Here is a 23349-nt window from a genome sequence, read left to right on the forward strand (position 1 = left end):
AATACGCATCTTTTTACTTATTAAGTACTGTAGATAAAGCTTACTCCCCAGCTGCTGTAAAAAAGGCATTAACTAAATATGTTTCCCCAAATGCTGTAAAAACTTTTAGTGCTGCGCCATAAAAGTCTGTTATTTATTGATTCATTATAAGAGTTTAGCCAACTATTGATAACTTTGAAAATGTTTGTAGACCGTTCACAATAGTGACTTATTTGATATGCAGTCATGAGAAAAAGTGAAAATGTACACCCTCTTTGAATTCTATGGTTTTATGTATCAGTACAAACACTCCTCAACGTTAAATTTGCAACACAAAGAAAAAAAAAATTGTGGAATTATGGAAGTCAAAGGATTGCTACACATGTTAATGATATGCAAATAAGGAAACAATTTAAATACACTTTTCAAAACATTTGATTTTTTCAATTGCGAGTATGAATGCCACACGCAGAAATACACGTCGCACATGCACACCTTGACTGCTATCAATGAGATTACTAATGGTTGCCTGAGGAATTTTGTGCCATATTGAATGCACTTGGATAAGTAAATCATTAAGATGCTGACTAGTGATGAGCGAATATACTCTTTACTCGAGATTTCTCGAGCATGCTCGGGGGTCCTCCGAGTATTTTTAGTGCTCAGATATTTAGTTTTTCTTGCCGCAGCTGAATGATTTACATATGTTAGCCAGCATAAGTACATGTGGGGGTTGCCTGGTTGCTAGGGAATCCCCACATGTACTTATGCTGGCTAACAGATGTAAATCATTCAGCTGCGGAAATAAAAACTAAATATCCGAGCACTAAAAAATACTCGGAGGACACCCGAGTGTGCTCGGGAAATCTCGAGTAACGAGTATATTCGCTCATCACTAATGCTGACAGCTCACTTTGCAATTGCTAACCAATGACGTCACAGATTTGTGCTATGGGAGACAAGTCCGAAAACTCTGTAAGATATAGTAACACGTTTAGGTCACGCAGGCTGCTCACAGTAGCATGAGCAATGTGTGGCCTGGCATTGTTATGCTAAAAAACAGTTCCTGTGATAGGTTAGAAAAATGAATGTACCACTAGTTCCACCACAAAATCATCGTGAGGCCCCAGCTATAAGTGTAACTGGAATGAAAACAATAGGGGTCCAGCTACTGTACATCATACCTCCCCATGCTGTGACCAGTGTGATGTCTTCTTCATGGCGTTACCCACGTTATCTCGAAATAGGAACCGGAGGCTGGTATGGAGTAATGGAGTCTGGTATGGAGGTAGCGAAAAGTCCCACTGTTGTTTTGTATGCAATGATAGCCGGAGTTTGGTCATTAGTCAGCAATTAAAAAGGGAGCTGCTAGTGAGCCCAAGTGTATTTACAGTGGTAGAACATTCCTCAGACAACCATTACTAGCCTCATTAATAACATGCCAAAATGTATACTGTTAGTGCATGTATTTGTGCACGAGTATTTTGTTTCCATGTCTATATATCATGTGATTTTCATAATTTCACAACTTTTCCTTTTTGGTGTTGCAATCTAAATGTAGATGAGTGTGGTAAAACATACCTAAAACGTCTTGTCCTTGTAAAGTCTTAAAATTCATGTCTAAGCAGAGGATGTCACAGATTTCCTCTCAGCACTGCCACCTGCAATCTCCCATTATCCAGAGGACTGATGAAAGTCTTGTTGACAAAAATGTTTTATTTTTTTCTGAATATTCTATGTTTAATAAAATACTCCTGTTGGCCTAGCAGCATTTTCAGTTCGCAGGAGGATGAGCCTATCAGTTATTATGTCCAAGGTGGCACTGAAAACCCCTCAGAGAAAATACTAACTGTTGGGCAGGCCCACACCTCCAAGGCGTAGAGGGACAGTTCATGTCACCTGTCCAACTTGGATACCCAATACTTGTACAGCATTGTGGAATCACGGAGGATACTGGTGTGGTTGGCTAAGTACTCCTTCACCATACTCAAAAATGTTTCCCTTATTGTCAGACTACCTCGGGTATAATGGTCTGGGGGCTGGGAGGGTCTAATGAAAGAGTCGTAACCTTTGATAGTGTTCGCCTGCCTCTGTTGGACCTGGTATGTGACTCCCTCCTCTTTTCTCCATGGTTGCCCAAGGATCTATGACCTCTGGCAATAGAGTTGTCAGATGGAAATTTTTGCACTAATTGTTCTACTAGAGCTTTCTGGTATTGCACTATTTTACTAGCCCTATCTGCCACAGGAAGGAGATATGGAAACTTCTCCTTGTAATGTGGAGAAGGGTGAACAACCATTAATCATTGTACGACAAAATGCATATAACACAAGTGTTACAGGGAAGGCAACAGGACATAAAATCAGCCATGTTTGCCAGACTCCAACAGGCAAAATTTCCCTGTCCTCACCAGGAGGACGACTGTCCATCTCCTCTTCCTCCTCTTCAGCCTATCCATGCTGAACAGATGGGGTAAGTGGGACCGCTAGTATCCTTACAACTTCCCCATTGAAAAAGCTCATGCGAAACATGAGTCTGGGGTTGGTTCCTGGGAATCTCTTGGTCTGTACACCAGCACCATACACCATGCGTAAGTGTACTTGATTTTACTTACTCTGGCACAGGTATGCATGCCTATTCAATGCCTCCCCTTCACATATCAAGTTTACAATAATAGCAATACCTCTCAGTAGGGTTGAGTGACTTTTACTTTTTCAGGATCGAGTCGGGTTTCGCGAAACCCGACTTTGTCAAAAGTCGGGTCGGGTGAAATCGGCCGATCTTTGTGAAAAGTCGGGGGCCGACTGAAACACGAAACCCAATGCAAGTCAATGGGAAATAGAAGTCAGCAGTGAGTGGAGGACAGGAAAACACATACAGAGCCTATTTTAATGTCAAAAACATCAATTATTGTTACTTAAGCTTGTCAGTCTTAATTAACCTTATAATAATAGTTAGGTATTGAAAATTGGGGGTCATTTGGTTAAAGTTGTGGGGGGGGTGGAGGGCTGGCTCAATTTTATCTTGGGCCCAGGAAATGTGGAATACGTCACGGCAGTGGAGCAGGGAGAGGTAAGTATTTCAACTTTGCAAGTGCTGTGATCCTGAGCAAGCGGGGGGGCACACTCGTTCGCATTGCCACTGGCACAGGGCCCCTCAAAGTACGGCGTTGTGATTGATGGCGGGGGCGCCTCCCACCGGCACAGACACTTTTGCGTACTATGAGGGGCCCTGTGCCAGTGATGTCGCCAATGAGTATGCCCCCCCACCTGATGAAGGAACCTGCACTTTCATCTGCACCTTCCTCTTTGTCCCCATGTAAGGTGGTATAGTATGCGGGAAGGGGAACCTGAGTTTCAGCAGGGTCAGATTCAGGCTGTGTAGAGTGCAAGGGGAATGTAGTGGTCTGTGTCAATGTACTAGCAGACTCATCTAGCAGTGGCTGGGCAATGGGCGGGAATGAGGAGGAAACACAGATATAGGCCCAAAATAAAAAAGTAGGCTAAAAGCTGTTAAAAATTGGTAACAGGAGTTAACAGACGGCATTGGTTTGTTCAGTGGAGGAGAACAACAATCAGCGGCAGACACCGTTAGTAGGCCCAACCAAACAAGTAGGCCAAATGCAGTTTCATATTCGAAATATAGGCAGAAAGCCTGAAGATTGAAGCTCAGCTTTGTGTAGAAGAGGAAAACAAGAGGCTGCAGCAGACAACGTTACTAGGCCCAAACCAAGAACTAGGCCAAATGTAGTTTCATATTGTTGTTACAGGCCGAAAGCCTGAAGCTTCAAGCTCAGCTTTGTTTAGTAGAGGAAAACAAGAGGCGGCAGCAGACAATGTTACTAGGCCCAACCCAACAAGTAGGCCAAATGCAGTTTAATATAAAAAATATTTAAACGAAAGCCTGAAGATTGAAGCGCAAGAAAAATAAACCAGGAGAACACCAAAGAGCGGCAGACAATGTTAGTAGGCCCCAACCCAACAAGTAGGCCAAATGCAGTTTAATATTTGAAACGGGACAACAGTTGAAGTTCAGCTTTGTTCAGTGAAGGAAAAAAAAGATGCAGCGGCAGACACCGTTATTACGCCCAAATAATAAAGACAGTGGTAGTAGGTGCAAAGTATTAAATGGAGTCCAGGGCCCCTGTATATTTTAACTATCATCTATCATTTCAAATAATTCGTATTGGCAGTGCCATTTCAGGTTTTACCCGCACAGACTACACAGTGGTGGAGCTGGGAGAGGTAGTATTGCAAGTGGTAGAGCACAGTTCAATCTGGGGGGGGGAACACTCTCTCGTGGGCGGCGGTACTGGCACAGGGCCCCTCATATAACGATGGTGTAATATGAGTTGTGGTTCAGTGTCTCCCCCCCAAAAAATGAGGAAGTCTGGTGGAAGAGGCCGTGGGCGGGGGATGCCAGCTGGTACTGATGGTGCTGGTGGTGCTGCATCTCCTGGTAGTGGCAAAAGCACAGTAGCACCTAAGGCAGGAGGTGTTCAGCCTGTGTCATTGCCTGGCTACACAAGGCCTCGAAGGCTCCCTTACCTGGGAGTAGGAAAACAGCTTTTAAAGCCGGAGAAGCAGGAAAAAGTGTTGTCTTTCCTTGCTGACTCACCCTCTAGCTCTTTCGCCTCCTCTTCCCAAAGTTCTAAATGTAAGAGCAGCCAGTCATCAGTGGATGCTCCCGGTCAGGAAAAAGACGTTTCCTTGTGTCCTTCTCCCAAACCAAAAGTGAAGGATGCAGCAGGCGACACTACAGGTTACTCCATGGAGCTCTTTACACATACTGTGCCTGGGTTCGAAAGGGAAATTGTACACTGCCAATTACAAGAAGAATAGGACATGGATTGCACTGATGCACAGCCACAGCTAGATTGTGATGCTGCTCTATTGACTCTGATCACTACATTGCCCTCGCAGTTTACTGAGCCAGAATGTGACCCTGATGAGACTATGGTGCCCTGTCCCGAACGCTATAGCACCTTACACGGTGACACTGAGGAAGGTGCACATGACATTGAGGAGGAGGTGATAGATGACCCAGTTGTTGACCCAGATTGGCAGCCATTGGGGGAAGAGGGTGCCGCTGCCACTAGCTCAGAAGCGGAGGAGGATGATCCGCATCAGCCATCTACATTGCAACAGCTGTCATCTGGCAGGCCCGTATGAGGCCAAAAATGTTTGCGAAAAACAAAAACAGGTTTAGGAGAGCGTGGCCATTCGGTGAAAGTAGCACAGCGCACAATGCCTGAAAAGGTTTTCGATAGTAGGAAAAGTGTAGTGTAGCAATTTTTTAACCAAGATCAGAATGATCAGTCAAAAGTTATCTGTAAGAAATGCTCCAAGACCTTTAGCAGAGAGAAGAATCTTCAAAATTTAAATACAACGTGCATGCTTAGACATTTAACCACCATGCACTTGCAAGCCTGGACTAACTACGAAACGTCCCGTACCATTGGTGCACCTGCTCGGAGTGAAGGTATTCAGCAATGCTACATTGCTTCCCTCACTGTAAGCCCACCGGTTAGGACACCACCAGCAGCAAATGTGGAGGTATCGTCGTAAGGCCAAAGCAGTCAGGGAATCACAAGGTTATTGGTAGGAAAGACTCTATGTTGGCCAACAACAAGAATACCATAACAAACTCTCTCTCAATCCGTCATGTCCACCACCACCACCACCGCTAGTTCCACCATATGCAGCTCTCCAGTCCAGCTCACCCTACAAGAGACTCTCATTAGGAAAAGAAAGTACTCATCCTCTCATCCGCGTACACAGGATTTGAACGCCCACATTGCCATACTAATCTCATTACAGATGATGCCCTACCGTTTGGTTGAAATCGAAGCTTTCAAAGACCTGATGGCCCACGCAGTACCACGCTATGACCTACCCAGTCGACACTTCTTTGCGAGAAAAGCCATCCCAGCCCTCCACCAGCATGTCAAAGACCGCATTGTCCATGCCTTGAGGCAATCAGTCAGTGGAAAGGTGCACCTCACAACAGATGCATGGACCAGTAGGCATGGCCGGGGACATTACGTGTCCATCACGGTGCACTGAGTTAATGTGTAGGATGCAGGGTCCACAGGGGGCAGCCATAGTGCGACAGTTCAGCCTATCCCACAGTCTCAGGAAAAAGTTGGCATACGGCGTTCGCCACTTCTCCTCCTAATCCTCCTCCAGAAGCGAAAGCTCGTGCACAGAGCACAGTCGCCCTACCACTCCATCCGCAGCTGCCAGTGTTGCACACGGGGTGTCCCATTATCGAACAGCTAGTGGTAAGCGTCAGCAGGCTGTGTTTCAAATGAAGTGTTTGGGCGACAACAGACACACCGCGGAAGTACTGGTGGAGTACTTGCAGCAACAAACTCAGTCATGGCTGGGCAGTGTACATCTTGAGGCAGGCAAGGTATTCAGTGATAACGGAAGAAATTTTATGGCTGCCATAGCCCTTTCAGAACTGAAATACATACCTTGCCTGGCTCACACCTTTAACCTGGTGGTGCAGGGCTTCCTCAAAAATTATCCAAAGTTACCAGCCCTGCTCCTGAAGGTGCGAAGACTTTGCTCGCACATCCGCCGGATGCCCATACACTCCAGCCGTATGCTGAACCATCAGCGATCGCTGAATCTTCCCCAGCACCGCCTAATAATCGACGTTGCAACAAGGTGGAACTCCACACCACATGATTCAGAGGCTGTGCGAACAGAGGCGTGCTGTTATAAATTTGTGGGAGGATACACGGGCAGGCACTTGGATGGCAGACATGGAGTTGTCTGGTGTGCAGTGGTCGACGCCATCATAAGCATTAACATCCCACTTATGCGTCTGCTGATGCAAAGTTTGACGCACATTAAGGAGCAGGCGTCTGCAGCCGAGGACGAGGGAAGCCTTGATGACAGTCAGCCATTGTCTGCTCAGGGAACTGTCCAGGACGAATTGGCGGACGAAGAGGATGCGGAGGAGGATGATGGGGCTGAATATGTATGGGAGGAGGATGATTCTCAGGTGGCAATAGAAACTGTGGCATTGGAAGGTCTGGTACAGGTTTATTGAGGGACACAAGTGATGTTGATTTGCAAGAAAGTGGGCCTCAACCCAGCAGAAACAGTTAATTCACACCTGGAACATTGGCCCACATGGCTGAGTATACCTTGCGTATCCTAAAAAGGGACCCCCGCATTTTTAAAATGATGACCGATGATGACAACCGGTTGGCCTGCCTCCTGGATACAAGATATAAAGAAAAACTGCAAAATATCATGCCACATGAGAACCTAGTTCAAATATTGGCTACCAAACAAGCAACTCTTGTAGACCGTTTGGTTCAGGCATTCCCAGCACACAGTGCCGGTGATGGTTCTCACACGAGCTGCAGGGGGCAACATGGCAGAGGTGCTAGAGGTGCAGAAATCTGAAGTGGCGTTGGACAGAGGGGTTTTATGACAAGGTTGTGGAATGATTTCGCAATGACCGCTGACACGACAGGGACAGCTGCATCGATTCAAAGTGACAGGAGACAGCATTTGTCCAGTATGGTTACAAACTACTTTTCCGCCCTTATCAATGTTCTCCCTCTCAGGTCATTCCCCTTTGATTACTGGGCATCTGAACTAGACACCTGGCCTGAATTGCCAGAATATGGATTACAGAACCTCGATTGCCCTGCTGTCGGTGTGCTTTCAGAAAGAGTGTTCAGTGCTGCTGGTTCAATACTGACCGAAAAAAGGACACGTCTGCCTACCAAAAATGTTGATTAGCTAACCTTCATTTAAATTAACCAATCATGGATTTCACATTCTTTTGCCCCACCTTCCCCTGCTGACACGTAGCTTGCCTGAAAGATGACTTGCTTTTGGGGGGAGACACAGAACCCCAACTCTGGCCCTGTGGTATAACACAACACTATGAACGTGGAAGAAAGTGTCTGCCTGATATACGACGCACTAGCAGTACAGCTGAATATACACTGTGTGAGAAATACTATCTCACTTTTGGTGGGAGACACTGAACCACAGCTCTGGCCCAGTGGTATAACACAACACTATGAACCTGGCAGAAAGTGGCTGCCTGATATACGACGCACTAGCAGTACAGCTAAATATACACTGTGTGAGAATTTGAATCTCCATTTTTGGGGGGAGACATTGAACCCTAACTCTGGCCCTGTGGTATAACACAACACTATGCACGTGGCAGAAAGTGGCTGCCTGATACACGACGCACTAGCAGTACAGCTGAATATACACTGTGTGAGAATTTGAATCTCCATTTTTTGGGGGGAGACACTGAACCCTAACTCTGGCCCTGTGGGATAACAACACTATGAACGTGGAAGAAAGTGTCTGCCTGATATACGACGCACTAGCAGTACAGCTGAATATACACTGTGTGAGAATTTGAATCTCCATTTTTGGGGGGGAGACACTGAACCCTAACTCTGGCCCTGTGGGATAACACAACACTATGAACGTGGAAGGAAGTGTCTGATATATACAACACACTAGCAGTACAGCAGAATATACACTGTGTGCGAATTTTAATCTCCCTTTTTTTTTGGGGGGGAGACACAGAACCACAACTCTGGCCCAGTGTTATAACAGTAAACTATGAACGTGGCAGAAAGTGGCTGCCTGATATATACGACACACTAGCAGTACAGCAGAATATACACTGTGTGCGAATTAAGAATCTCCCTTTTTGTTGGGGGGAGAGACACAGAACCACAACTCTGGCCCAGTGATATAACAGTAAACTATGAACGTGCCAGAAAGTGACTGGAATTATTATTTAAAAAAATAAATAAATAAATAAATAAAAAAATACAATACTAAGCTCCCTACAATGAGCTCAGGACAAGTATGGCAGCAATAAAAAGGACTGCTGAACACAAAAATGTGGACAAATAAACAAGATAGGTAACTGTGCAGAAAGGAGCAACAGGAATTTTGCTTTTAACCCCTTTCTGACATCTGACGTACTATCCCGTCGAGGTGGGGTGGGCCCGTATGACCACCGACGGGATAGTACGTCATACGCGATCGGCCGCGCTCACGGGGGGAGCGCGGCCGATCGCGGCCGGGTGTCAGCTGCCTATCGCAGCTGACATCCGGCATTATGTGCCAGGAGCGGTCATGGACCGCCCCGGCACATTAACCCCCGGCACACCGCGATCAAACATGATCGCGGTGTACCGGCGGTATAGGGAAGCATCGCGCAGGGAGGGGGCTCCCTGCGGGCTTCCCTGAGACCCCCGCAGCAACGCGATGTGATCGCGTTGCTCCGAGGGTCTCCTACCTCCCTCCTCGCCACAGGTCCCGGATCCAAGATGGCCGCGGCATCCGGGTCCTGCAGGGAGGGAGGTGGCTTACCGAGTGCCTGCTCAGAGCAGGCGCTGGTAAGCCTGCAGCCCTGCACAGCAGATCGCCGATCTGACAGAGTGCTGTGCACACTGTCAGATCACCGATCTGTAATGTCCCCCTCTGGGACAAAGTAAAAAAGTTTTAAAAATTTTTTTTCCACATGTGTAAAAAAATAAATAAAAAATAAATTCCTAAATAAAGAAAAAAATATATATATTATTCCCATAAATACATTTCTTTATCTAAATAAAAAAAAACCAATAAAAGTACACATATTTAGTATCGCCGCGTCCGTAACCACCCAACCTATAAAACTGTCCCACTAGTTAACCCCTTCAGTAAACACTGAGAGAAAAAAAAAAAAAAACGAGGCAAAACAACGCTTTATTACCATACCGCCGAGCAAAAAGTGGAATAACACGCGATCAAAAAGACAGATATAAATAACCATGGTACCGCTGAAAACGTCATCTTGTCCCGCAAAAAACGAGCCACCATACAGCATCATCAGCAAAAAAATAAAAAGTTATAGTCCTGAGAATAAAGCGATACCAAAATAATTATTTTTTCTATAAAATAGCTTTTATCGTATAAAAGTCAGTCAAATAAATTTGTGAATAATATGTGTGTATATCCATATATACACACACACACCTATTGTGTGCAGCAAAATAAATCAATTCATAATAAAGTGCAATAGTGCAATAAAAAATAAATTGCATACAAAACAACCAGTGTGTCCACAAAAGTTGTGAGCCAAAAACAAAAAACAAATAATTATATATTACCCAGTAAAAGCGCTGCCAAATGTGCCAAAATATATTATGAATACTGACCAGTTAGGAGTACCACTGCCCTGCACACACCACTCCAACGCCGTTTCGCTCACTGCTTCATCAGGGAGATTTTGCTGCACACAATAGGTGTGTGTGTGTATATATGGATATACACACATATTATTCACAAATTTATTTGACTGATTTTTATCACATATTATATTATTAAATTATCATTTGCTGCATTATATATATTTTTATGTTTATTATACTGATCAGTTTGGACTTGCCCTGTCTTGCACATACGGGATTTTTATATATATTTTTTTTTATCTATCCCTAAGTAAACCTCGATTGGAGGAGATACATATTATCTATAGTTGTATGTTTTATATTCTTAATAAATAAATATCTGTTGTAGATTATACAATTTTAGTAATAATAAAAATTTCCATACGTTTTGGTGATGATTTTTGTGATTGCAATTTATTTTTAATAAAAAAATATATTTTATTTAATATAATCTGGTCTGATGGAATTTTTTAAGGGTTCATTTCTATAGTGTTTTTCCTCAGTTTATAAAAATTATTATCTCTGGTGTTTCTTTCTATATAGGTTGTTGTTCAAATATGGAAAAATTATAGCTTTCAAAATGTGGTAACGCCAAAAATATTTTTTGCAATAAAAAGCGTCTTTCAGTGTGTGACGGCTGCCAATCATAAAAATCCGCTAAATAACCCGCTATAAAAATAAATCAAACCCCCCTTCATCACCCCCTTAGTTAGGGAAAATTAAAAAAATAAAAAAAATGTATTTATTTCCATTTTCCCATTAGGGTTAGGGCTAGGGTTAGGGTTAGGGCTAGGGTTAGGGCTAGGGTTAGGGTTAGGGCTAGGGTTAGGGCTAGGGTTAGGGCTAGGGTTATTGCTAGGGTTAGGGCTAGGGTTAGGGCTAGGGTTATTGCTAGGGTTAGGGCTAGGGCTAGGGTTATTGCTAGGGTTAGGGCTAGGGTTAGGGTTATTGCTAGGGTTAGGGCTAGGGTTAGGGCTAGGGTTAGGGCTAGGGTTAGGGCTAGGGTTAAGGCTACAGTTAGGGTTGGGGCTAAAGTTAGGGTTAGGGTTTGGATTACATTTACGGTTGGGAATAGGGTTGGGATTAGGGTTAGGGGTGTGTCAGGGTTAGGAGTGTGGTTAGGGTTACCGTTTGGATTAGGGTAAGGGGTGTGTTTGGATTAGGGTTTCAGTTATAATTGGGGGGTTTCCACTGTTTAGGCACATCAGGGGCTCTCCAAACGGGACATGGCATCCGATCTCAATTCCAGACAATTCTGCGTTGAAAAAAGTAAAACAGTGCTCCTTCCCTTCAGAGCTCTCCCGTGTACCCAAACAGGGGTTTACCCCAACATATGGGGTATCGGCGTACTCAGCACAAATTGGACAACATCTTTTGGGGTCCAATTTCTCCTGTTACCCTTGGGAAAATACAAAACTGGAGGCTAAAAAATAAGTTTTGGGGGAAAAAAAAGATTTTTTATTTTCACGGCTCTGCGTTGTAAACTGTAGTGAAACACTTGGGGGTTCAAAGTTTTCACAACACATCTAGATAAGTTCCTTGGGGGGTCTAATTTCCAATATGGGGTCACTTGTGGGGGGTTTCTACTGTTTAGGTACATCAGGGGCTCTGCAAATGCAACGTAACGCCTGCAGACCAATCCATCTAAGTCTGCATTCCAAACGGCGCTCCTTCCCTTCCGAGCTCTGCCATGCGCCCAAACAGTGGTTTACCCCCACATATGGGGTATCAGCGTACTCAGGACAAATTGGACAACAACTTTTGGGGTCCAATTTATTATGTTACCCTTGTAAAAATACAAAGCTGGGGGCTAAAAAATCATTTCTGTGAGAAAAAAAGAGGAATTTTTATTTTCACGGCTCTGCGTTATAAACTGTAGTGAAACACTTGGGGGTTCAAAGTTCTCACAACACATCTAGATAAGTTCCTAGGGAGGTCTAGTTTCCAATTTGGTGTCACTTGTGGGGGGTTTCTACTGTTTGGGTACATCAGGGGCTCTGCAAATGCAACGTGACGCCTGCAGACCAATCCATTTAAGTCTGCATTCCAAATGGCGCTCCTTCCCTTCCGAGCTCTGTCATGTGCCCAAACAGTGCTTCCCCCCCACATATGGGGTATCAGCGTACTCAGGACAAATTGGAACAACTTTTGGGGTCCAATTTATTATGTTACCCTTGTAAAAATACAAAGCTGGGGGCTAAAAAATCATTTCTGTGAAAAAAAAGAGGAATTTTTATTTTCACGGCTCTGCGTTATAAACTGTAGTGAAACACTTGGGGGTTCAAAGTTCTCACAACACATCTAGATAAGTTCCTTGGGAGGTCTAGTTTCCAATTTGGGGTCACTTGTGGGGGGTTTCTACTGTTTGGGTACATCAGGGGTTCTGCAAATGCAACGTGACGCCTGCAGACCAATCCATTTAAGTCTGCATTCCAAATGGCGCTCCTTCCCTTCCGAGCTCTGTCATGCGCCCAAACAGTGGTCCCCCCCCACATATGGGGTATCAGCGTACTCAGGACAAATTGGACAACAACTTTTGGGGTCCAATTTATTATGTTACACTTGTAAAAATACAAAGCTGGGGGCTAAAAAATCATTTCTGTGAAAAAAAAGAGGAATTTTTATTTTCACGGCTCTGCGTTATAAACTGTACTGAAACACTTTGGGATTCAAAGCTCTCAAAACACATCTAGATAAGTTCCTTAGGGGGTCTACTTTCCAAAATGGTGTCACTTGTGGGGGGTTTCAATGTTTCAGCACATCAGGGGCTCTCCAAACGCAACATGGCATCCCATCTCAATTCCAGTCAATTTTGCATTGAAAAGTCAAATGGTGCTCCTTCCCTTCCGAGCTCTGCCCTGCGCCCAAACAATGGTTTACACCCACATATGGGGTATCGTTGTACTCAGGACAAATTGCACAACAACTTTTGTGGTCTAATTTCTTCTCTTACCCTTGGGAAAATAAAAAAATGGGGGTGAAAAGATCATTTTTGTGAAAAAATATGATTTTTTATTTTTACGGCTCTGCATTATAAACTTCTGTGAAGCACTTGTTGGGTCAAAGTGCTCACCACTAGTGTTGAGCATTCCGATGCTGCAAGTATCGGGTATCGGCCGATACTTGCTGTATCGGAATTTCCGATACCGAGATCCGATATTTTTGTGATATCGGGTATCGGTATCGAAACAACATTAATGTAAAAATGTGTAAAAGAAAGAATTAAAATAAAAAATATCGCTATACTCACCTGTCCGACGCAGCCTGGACCTCAGCGAAGGAACCGGCAGCGTTGTTTGTTTAAAATTCGCGCTTTTACTTGGTTACGTGAATTCCCGGCTTGTGATTGGTCAGGGCGGCCATGTTGCCGGGACGCGGACCAATCACAGCAAGCCGTGACGAAATTACGTCACGGCTTGCTGTGATTGGTCCGCGTCCCGGCAACATGGCCGCCATTAACCAATCACAAGCCGTGACGTCACGGGAGGCTGGACTTGCGCGTTTTTTTTAAAAGCGCGCGTGTCCAGCCTCCAGTGACGTCCCGGCTTATGATTGGTCACGGCGCCATGTTGCCGGGACGCGGACCAATCACAGCAAGCCGTGACGAAATTACGTCACGGCTTGCTGTGATTGGTCCGCGTCCCGGCAACATGGACGCCATTAACCAATCACAAGCCGTGACGTCACGGGAGGCTGGACACGCGCGTTTTTTAAAAAGTGCGCAAGTCCAGCCTCCCGTGACGTCACGGCTTGTGATTGGTTAATGGCGGCCATGTTGCCGGGACGCGGACCAATCACAGCAAGCCGTGACGTAATTTCGTCACGGCTTGCTGTGATTGGTCCGCGTCCCAGCAACATGGCCGCCCTGACCAATCACAAGCCGGGAATTCACGTAACCAAGTAAAAGCGCGAATTTTAAACAAACAACGCTGCCGGTTCCCTCACTGAGGTCCCGGCTGCGTCGGACAGGTGAGTATAGCGATATTTTTTATTTTAATTCTTTCTTTTACACATTTATATGGTTCCCAGGGCCTGAAGGAGAGTTTCCTCTCCTTCAGACCCTGGGAACCATCAGGAATATCGTCCGATACTTGAGTCCCATTGACTTGTATTGGTATCGGGTATCGGTATCGGATTGGATCCGATACTTTGCCGGTATCGGCCGATACTTTCCGATACCGATACTTTCAAGTATCGGACGGTATCGCTCAACACTACTCACCACACATCTAGATAAGTTCCTTAGGGGGTCTACTTTCCAAAATGGTGTCAGTTGTGGGGGGTTTCAATGTTTAGGCACATCAGGGGCTCTCCAAACCCAACATGGCGTCCCATGTCAATTCCAGTCAATTTTGCATTGAAAAGTCAAATGGCGCTCCTTTCCTTCCGAGCTCTGCCATGTGCCCAAACAGTGGTTTACCCCCACATATAGGGTATTAGCGTACTCAGGACAAATTGTACAACAACTTTTGGGGTCCATTTTCTCCTGTTACCCTTGGTAAAATAAAACAAATTGGAGCTGAAATAAATTTTGTGTAAATAAAAGTAAACATTTAACTTTTTCAAACATTCCAAAAATTCCTGTGAAACACCTGAAGGGTTAATAAATTTCTTGAATGTGGTTTTGAGCACCCTGAGGGGTGCAGTTTTTAGAATGGTGTCACACTTGGGTATTTTCTGTCATATAGACCCCTCAAAATGACTTCAAATGAGATGTGGTCCCTGAAAAAAAATGGTGTTGTAAAAATGAGAAATTGCTGGTCAATTTTTAACCCTTATAACTCAATAACAAGAAAAAAATTTGGTTCCAAAATTGTGCTGATGTAAAGTAGACATGTGGGAAATGTTACTTATTAAGTATTTTGCGTGAAATATGTCTGTGATTTAAGGGCATAAAAATTCAAATTTGGAAAATTGCGAAATTTTCAAAATTTTCGCCAAATATCCGTTTTTTTAACAAATAAACACAAGTTATATCGAAGAAATTTTACCACTATCATGAAGTACAATATGTCACGAGAAAACAATGTCAGAATCACCAAGATCCGTTGAAGCGTTCCAGAGTTATAACCTCATAAAGGGACAGTGGTCAGAATTGTAAAAATTGGCCTGGTCATTAACGTGCAAACCACCCTTGGGGGTGAAGGGGTTAAAAAAGCAGTTGATTTGCACAGCACCGTGCACACAGCTATGCATCTGCTGCACTAAAATACGACCTCCACTGTCCCTGCACAAAAAGGTGGTGTGGGACAGTGAAAATCGCTCCAGCACAAGCGGTTTGGGGGTTAATATTGCCTCCCTAACTCTGTCCCTGCTTCTGACGAAGCTGCAGCAACCTCTTTCTATGCTCAGATCAGCAGAAGTAAGATGGCGGTCGGCGTGCATGCCCCTTTATAGCCCCTGTGACGCCGCAGACAACAAGCCAATCACTGCCATGCCCTTCTCTAAGATGGTGGGGACCGAGACCTATGTCATCACGCTGCCCACACTCTGCGTCCTCCTTCATTGGATGAAAAACGGCGGTGACAGCGTCATATGAAACGCGACTTTGGCGCGAAGATCGCCGACCGTATGGCCGATCCCACTGTAGGATCGGTTCGGGTTTCATGAAACCCGACTTTGCCTAAAAGTCGGCGATTTATGAAAATGACCGATCCGTTTCGCTCAACCCTACCTCTCAGCACTTTATGTTTACTGTATGATATGGTTCTGTCCACTTGAGTGGCCAAACTTTAACATTTGCACAGTGATAGCTATTGTTTATATGGGTTTCTAATACTATGTATCTATGTAAATTGTGGAATAATCTCTTACCCTAACCTTGCATTCCCGGGGTACTTATCTACCTCTATATTTATGTTTGATATGTCACATCATGTATAACTGTATCAATAAAATTATGTTAATTTTATGAAGTCAGCACTCCAATCTCTTTTGTTTATATCCTTACAACGGAAACATCTCCTGGTACTATCAGGGTTGCTCATGTTTTTCAAGGAACACCAACTGGAGGAATTCAAGCCCAACTTCTGGAAAGAAACCAAAGACCATCCATAAACTGGTCCGAGGCAAGGACTCAAGCGAGTCTATTCCAGAGCTCCCAGAATAGACTCCTGAGTCTTTGTTAAAAAAGGTGGCTTCTATCAGGTTAATCAACGGGCACAAACACAGGACCTGGATGGCTATTCAGGGGGTTCTGCTCTGAGAACTTTCATGCTTGCCCATGGACTGTGTAATACTTGGGGTTCACATACAGTCAGCACTGTTGTGAACTCTGTTTTTGGGCTCCCTCTTGTGGTCACAAGTGGTACTGTGTGAGTGCTGTCTTTGGGCTCCCTCTGGTGGCTCTTTGTGTCTTTCTGCAGGTCTGAGGCGGATCAGCTGTCTCGTTATCTGTTAGCTGGTTTCCTATTTAGCTCACCTGGACTTTCAGTGTTTGCCTGCTGTCGATGTATTCAGTGCTATCTTGATCTCTTCTGACTTCCTTCGCTATCAGTCTCTCCAAGAGAAGCTAAGTTTTCTGTTTGGTTATTTTTTGCTCATTAGTGTTCAATATGTTTCTGGGTTATTTCCTTGTCCTTGTCCAGCTTGCTAATATGTGATTTCCTTGCTTGCTGGTAGCTCTAGGGGGCTGAGTTTCTCCCCTCACACCGTTAGTTGGTGTGGGGGTTCTTGTATTCTCAGCGTGGATATTTTGTATAGGGTTTTTTACTGACCGCACAGTTCCCTGCCTGTCTTCTGCTATCTAGTATTAGTGGGCCTCATTTGCTGAATCTGTTTTCATTTCTACGTTTTGTATTTTCCCCTTACCTCACCGTTAATATTTGTTGGGGGCTTACTATATCTTTGGGGTCTTTTCTCTGAGGCAAGTGAGGTCTTACTTTCTCTATAGGGGTAGCAAGTTTCTCAGGCTGCGTCGAGACGTCCAGGAATTTAGGCACGTTCACCGGCTACCTTCAGTGTGTTTGGTTAGGATCAGGTTTTGCGGTCAGTCCAGTTACCACCTCCCTAGAGCTCGTTCTATGTTCAGTAACTTAGCTAGTTCATTCTGTGATCCTCAGCCACTAAGGATCATAACAGTACAGCAGGCCATAAAGTGTTTAATGCATCGCAGAAGTGGGATAAGAGAAGTCCTGAGTACAATTTTTTTTTTCCTCTCCCTTTGCTGCAGTCTGTCCAGCTTCTCTCATCCCCTTAATCTCTGGGTGGCTTTGAGTTCAGCTGCAGACATGGATATTCAGAGTCTGACTTCTAGTGTGGATCATCTTGCTGCATTCAGGATTTTGTTGTTCACAGTCCTATGTCTGAGCCAAAAGTACCTATTCCTGAGTTGTTTTCTGGAGATAGATCTAGGTTTCTGAATTTTAAGAATAATTGTAAATTATTTCTTTCTTTGAGACCTCGTTCCTCTGGTGATTCCGCTCAGCAAGTTAGAATTGTTATCTCCCTGTTACGTGGCGACCCTCAAGATTGGGCTTTCTCCCTGGCGCCAGGAGATCCTGCATTGCTGAATGTGGATGCGTTTTTTCTGGTGCTTGGTTTGCTTTATGAGGAACCTAATCTTGAGAACCAGGCAGAAAAGGCCTTGCTGGCTCTCTCTCATGGCCAGGATGAAGCTGAGGTGTATTGTCAAAAATTTCGGAAATGGTCGGTGCTTACTCAATGGAATGAGTGTGCCCTGGCTGCAAATTTCAGAGAAGGTCTTTCTGAAGCCATTAAGAATGTTATGGTGGGGTTCCCCACGCCTGCAAGTCTGAATGACTCAATGGCTTTGGCCATTCAGATTGATCGGCGTTTGCGGGAGCGCAGATCTGCGCACCATCTGGCGGTGTTTTCTGAACAGAGACCTGAGTCTATGCAATGTGACCGAATTCTGACCAGAATTGAGCGGCAAAATCATAGACGTCAAAATGGGTTGTGCTTTTACTGTGGTGATTCAACTCATGTTATCTCAGCATGCTCTAAGCGCGTAAAAAAAAATCGCTAAATCTGTCACCGTTGGTACTATACAGCCTAAATTCATTTTGTCTGTTACTTTAATTTGTTCTTTGTCATCCTACTCGGTTATGGCTTTTGTGGATTCAGGTGCTGCCCGGAACCTGATGGATTTGTCGTTTGCCAGGCGCTGTGGTTTTGTTCTGGAGCCTTTAGAATTCCCTATTCCACTGAGGGGAATTGATGCTACACCATTGGCTGAGAATAAGCCTCAGTATTGGACTCAAGTGACCATGTGCATGACTCCTGTACATCAGGAGGTGATTCGCTTTCTTGTGCTGCATAATCTGCATGATGTTGTCGTTTTGGGTCTACCATGGCTGCAGGCCCATAATCCAGTTCTGGATTGGAAAGCTATGTCTGTTTCAAGTTGGGGTTGCCAGGGGATTCATGGCGATGCTCCTTTGGTGTCAATTGCTTCTTCCACTCCTTCTGAGGTTCCTGAGTTTTTGTCGGACTACCAGGATGTATTTGATGAGCCCAGATCCGGTGCCCTGCCTCCTCACAGGGATTGTGATTGTGCTATAAATTTGATTCCTGGTAGTAAGTTCCCTAAGGGACGACTTTTTAATTTGTCTGTACCAGAACATGCCGCGATGCGGAGTTATATAAAGGAGTCTTTAGAGAAGGGACATATTCGCCCGTCCTCCTCCCCTCTTGGTGCAGGATTCTTTTTTGTGGCCAAAAAGGATGGTTCTCTGAGACCTTGTATAGATTATCGTCTTCTAAATAAAATCACGGTCAAATTTCAGTATCCTTTGCCATTATTATCTGATCTGTTTGCTCGGATTAAGGGGTCCAGTTGGTTCACCAAGATAGATCTTCGTGGTGCGTATAACCTTGTGCGTATTAAGCAGGGGGATGAATGGAAAACAGCATTTAATACACCCGAAAGCCATTTTGAGTACTTGGTGATGCCTTTTGGACTCTCTAATGCTCCTTCTGTGTTCCAGTCCTTCATGCATGACATCTTCCGAGAATATCTGGATAAATTTATGATTGTGTATCTGGATGACATTTTGGTCTTTTCTGAGGACTGGGAGTCCCATGTGAAGCAGGTCAGAATGGTATTTCAGGTCCTGCGTGCTAATGCCTTATTTGTGAAGGGCTCAAAATGTCTCTTCGGAGTACAGAAGGTTTCCTTTTTGGGTTTTATTTTTTCTCCTTCTACTATTGAGATGGACCCAGTCAAGGTCCAGGCTATTCATGACTGGACTCAGCCTACATTTGTTAAGAGTCTTCACAAGTTCTTGGGTTTTGCTAATTTTTACCGTTGCTTCATTGCTAATTTTTCTGGCGTGGTTAAACCCTTGATGGATTTGACCAAGAAGGGTTCTGATGTGACTAATTGGTCTCCTGCGGCCGTGGAAGCCTTTCGGGAGCTGAAGTGCCGGTTTTCTTCGGCTCCAGTTTTGTGTCAGCCTGATGTCTCTCTTCCTTTTCAGGTCGATTTGCGCTCGGGCTAAGCCTTGCTGTTCTCGTGCCAGCGGTTTGCTTTTGCCTTTGCCTGTCCCGAAGAGGCCTTGGACGCACATTTCCATGGATTTTATTTCGGATCTTCCAGTCTCTCAGAGAATGTCTGTCATCTGGGCGGTGTGTGATCGTTTTTCCAAAATGGTCCATTTGGTGCCCTTGCCTAAGTTGCCTTCCTCCTCCGATTTGGTTCCTCTATTTTTTCAGAATGTGGTTCGCTTGCACGGCATCCCTGAAAATATTGTGTCTGACAGAGGATCCCAGTTTGTGTCCAGATTTTGGCGGATCTTTTGTGCTAAGATGGGCATTGATTTGTCTTTTTCGTCGGCCTTCCATCCTCAGACAAATGGCCAAACCGAGCGAACTAATCAGACCTTGGAAACTTATTTAAGATGTTTTGTTTCTGCTGATCAGGATGATTGGGTGACTTTTTTGCCATTGGCCGAGTTTGCCCTTAATAATCGGGCTAGTTCTGCTACTTTGGTTTCGCCTTTTTTCTGCAATTCTGGTTTCCATCCTCAATTTTCCTCGGGTCAGGTTGAGCCTTCTGACTGTCCTGGGGTGGATTCTGTGGTGGATAGGTTGCAGCAGATTTGGAACCATGTGGTGGACAATTTGAAGTTGTCACAGGAGAAGGCTCAGCGCTTTGCCAACCGCCGTCGCGGTGTGGGTCCCCGACTTCTTGTTGGGGATTTGGTATGGCTGTCTTCTCGGTATGTTCCTATGAAGGTCTCCTCTCCTAAGTTCAAGCCTCGCTTCATCGGTCCTTATAAGATTTTGGAAATCCTTAACCCGGTGTCATTTCGTTTGGACCTCCCAGCGTCGTTTGCCATTCATTACGTGTTCCATAGGTCTTTGTTGCGGAGGTATGTGGTGCCTGTGGTTCCTTCTGTTGAGCCTCCTGCCCCGGTGCTGGTTGAGGGCGAATTGGAGTACGTGGTGGAGAAGATCTTGGATTCTCGTATTTCTAGACGGAGGCTTCAGTATTTGGTTAAGTGGAAGGGCTATGGTCAGGAGGATAATTCCTGGGTTGTCGCCTCTGATGTTCATGCGGCCGATTTGGTTCATGCCTTCCATGTGGCTCATCCTGATCGCCCTGGGGGTTTTGATGAGGGTTCGGTGACCCCTCCTCAAGGGGGGGTACTGTTGTGAACTCTGTTTTTGGGCTCCCTCTTGTGGTCACAAGTGGTACTGTGTGAGTGCTGTCTTTGGGCTCCCTCTGGTGGCTCTTTGTGTCTTTCTGCAGGTCTGAGGCGGATCAGCCATCTCGTTATCTGTTAGCTGGTTTCCTATTTAGCTCACCTGGACTTTCAGTGTTTGCCTGCTGTCGATGTATTCAGTGCTATCTTGATCTCTTCTGAATTCCTTCGCTATCAGTCTCTCCAAGAGAAGCTAAGTTTTCTGTTTGGTTATTTTTTGCTCATTAGTGTTCAATATGTTTCTGGGTTATTTCCTTGTCCTTGTCCAGCTTGCTAATATGTGATTTCCTTGCTTGCTGGTAGCTCTAGGGGGCTGAGTTTCTCCCCTCACACCGTTAGTTGGTGTGGGGGTTCTTGTATTCTCAGCGTGGATATTTTGTATAGGGTTTTTTACTGACCGCACAGTTCCCTGCCTGTCTTCTGCTATCTAGTATTAGTGGGCCTCATTTGCTGAATCTGTTTTCATTTCTACGTTTTGTATTTTCCCCTTACCTCACCGTTAATATTTGTTGGGGGCTTACTATATCTTTGGGGTCTTTTCTCTGAAGCAAGTGAGGTCTTACTTTCTCTATAGGGGTAGCAAGTTTCTCAGGCTGCGTCGAGACGTCCAGGAATTTAGGCACGTTCACCGGCTACCTTCAGTGTGTTTGGTTAGGATCAGGTTTTGCGGTCAGTCCAGTTACCACCTCCCTAGAGCTCGTTCTATGTTCAGTAACTTAGCTAGTTCATTCTGTGATCCTCAGCCACTAAGGATCATAACACAGCACCCCGTTTTTGTAATGGGGCTTGTGGGGAAAACAGAAGCAAAGCAGAAAGTGACCCCAGGACTTACATGTTGGCGGTTAATTCATTTAATCGAATTACACATGATCCACACAAAACGTTTCAGCCCATCCCAGGATTTTGTCAATTGTGGGGAACCATATACAATGAAGATATATATGTACAAAAAATCCAAGGAAGTGACATCATACGATACGATACACTTTATTGATCCCGGGAGGAAATTACATCATAGTCATTAAAGAAAGAAACCATACAAAATAATACATCTCTCATAAAAAAATATATAAAAAATCAAAAGAATTATAAATATCATATATCACCAAGAGTCAATAAATTCCTATATAAAAGGAAAAATTATACCAACATAAATAATCATAATTGTAACATCTTCTCTGTTTGTAAAATGTGTTTTGAAATAAGAAATAGTTTTACATGAAACTAATTCCAGAAGTTCAATAATTAAATCTTTTTGTATCTCAGGAAAACTCTTCATTTCCAGAAGCCACCTAACCGCATGGTCTTAAAAAAGATTATGAAATTAATCGTTAAATGTTATTTGGTTCTTCTGGATTTTCCTTCTTGAATCCTTTTCTCATTTATTTTTTCATTTTTTAGACATCCTAGATGCATTAATTATATCTCCTTGGAAATTATGTCTTTGTGGAATTTCATACATTGTGGATGGACATCTATCTCTTGTTGGATTCTGATTAGAGATTTTTAGGTCATATACATAAGAGCATATGGATAGAATGGAGATTTACCGTATTTTTTGGACTATAAGACGTATTTTTTACTGCAAAAATGTGAAGGAAAATGGGGTTGCGTCTTATAGTCCAGATGTCCCTAATCTGGCCGTGATGGGTAGGTGGGGGAGCTGCAGCAATGGAGCAGCGAGTCACAGGAGGCAGGAGCTGGCTGCGGCAGCTAACTCCTGTGCCCAGTGCTAAAGAGAAATGAATATTCAGTCCATTCCACACCCATGGGAGTGGAAAGGAGTGAATATTCATTTCTCTTTAATAGCGAGCACAGTGTTATCCGCAGCAGCCGGCTTCTTGCAGCTGCCGGCTTTTGAGTGTGCTGGCTACTTAAGGCAATGAATATTCACTGCATTCCACTCCCATAGGCGTGGAATGCAATAAATATTCCTTCCTTATAGTAGCGGCACACGTGAAAGCCCAGCAGCTGCAGGAACATGGCGGCTGTGGCTGACACTGTGCTCGCTAAAGAGAAATGAATACTCACTGTGCTCAATGCACACAGTCCCATCGTGGAGAACAGTGAATATTCCGGCAGCTGTCCTCAGCTGTCATGCGCTGCTTACAAGCATAAATCAGCTGCTGGCACCAGAGCAGGACGTTGCAAGGGCGCACAGGGAAGGTAAGAATGTTTTTTTTTCTGCTTGGGGCAATGCTTACCATGATGGGGAAGGGGGCCAATCATACCAGGATAAGGATGGGGCCATGCATACCAGCATAAGGTTGGGGACAATCATAACAGGATAAAAATGGGGCCATGCATACCAGGATAAGGATGGGGCCATGCATACCAGGATAAGGATGGGGCCATGCACATCAGGATGAGGTAGGCCAGTCATACCAGGATAAGGACGGGGCCATGCAAACCAGGATAAGGATGGGGCCATGCATACCAGGATAAGGTTGGAGTCAAGCATATCAGGATAAGGTTAAGGTCATGTGT

The 23349-nt window shown here is 44.6% G+C and overlaps 1 protein-coding gene across 1 annotated transcript in view; it reads right to left on the minus strand.

Annotated features, from left to right (window-relative positions):
• The window catches only part of LOC143808244 (vomeronasal type-2 receptor 1-like), a 327061-nt gene that overhangs the window by 29429 nt on the left and 274283 nt on the right, over window positions 1–23349 (minus strand). The gene's annotated exons all lie outside the window — the stretch shown is intronic.

This window comes from Ranitomeya variabilis, chromosome 2 (assembly GCF_051348905.1).
Source record: "Ranitomeya variabilis isolate aRanVar5 chromosome 2, aRanVar5.hap1, whole genome shotgun sequence".
NCBI lineage: Eukaryota > Metazoa > Chordata > Amphibia > Anura > Dendrobatidae > Ranitomeya > Ranitomeya variabilis.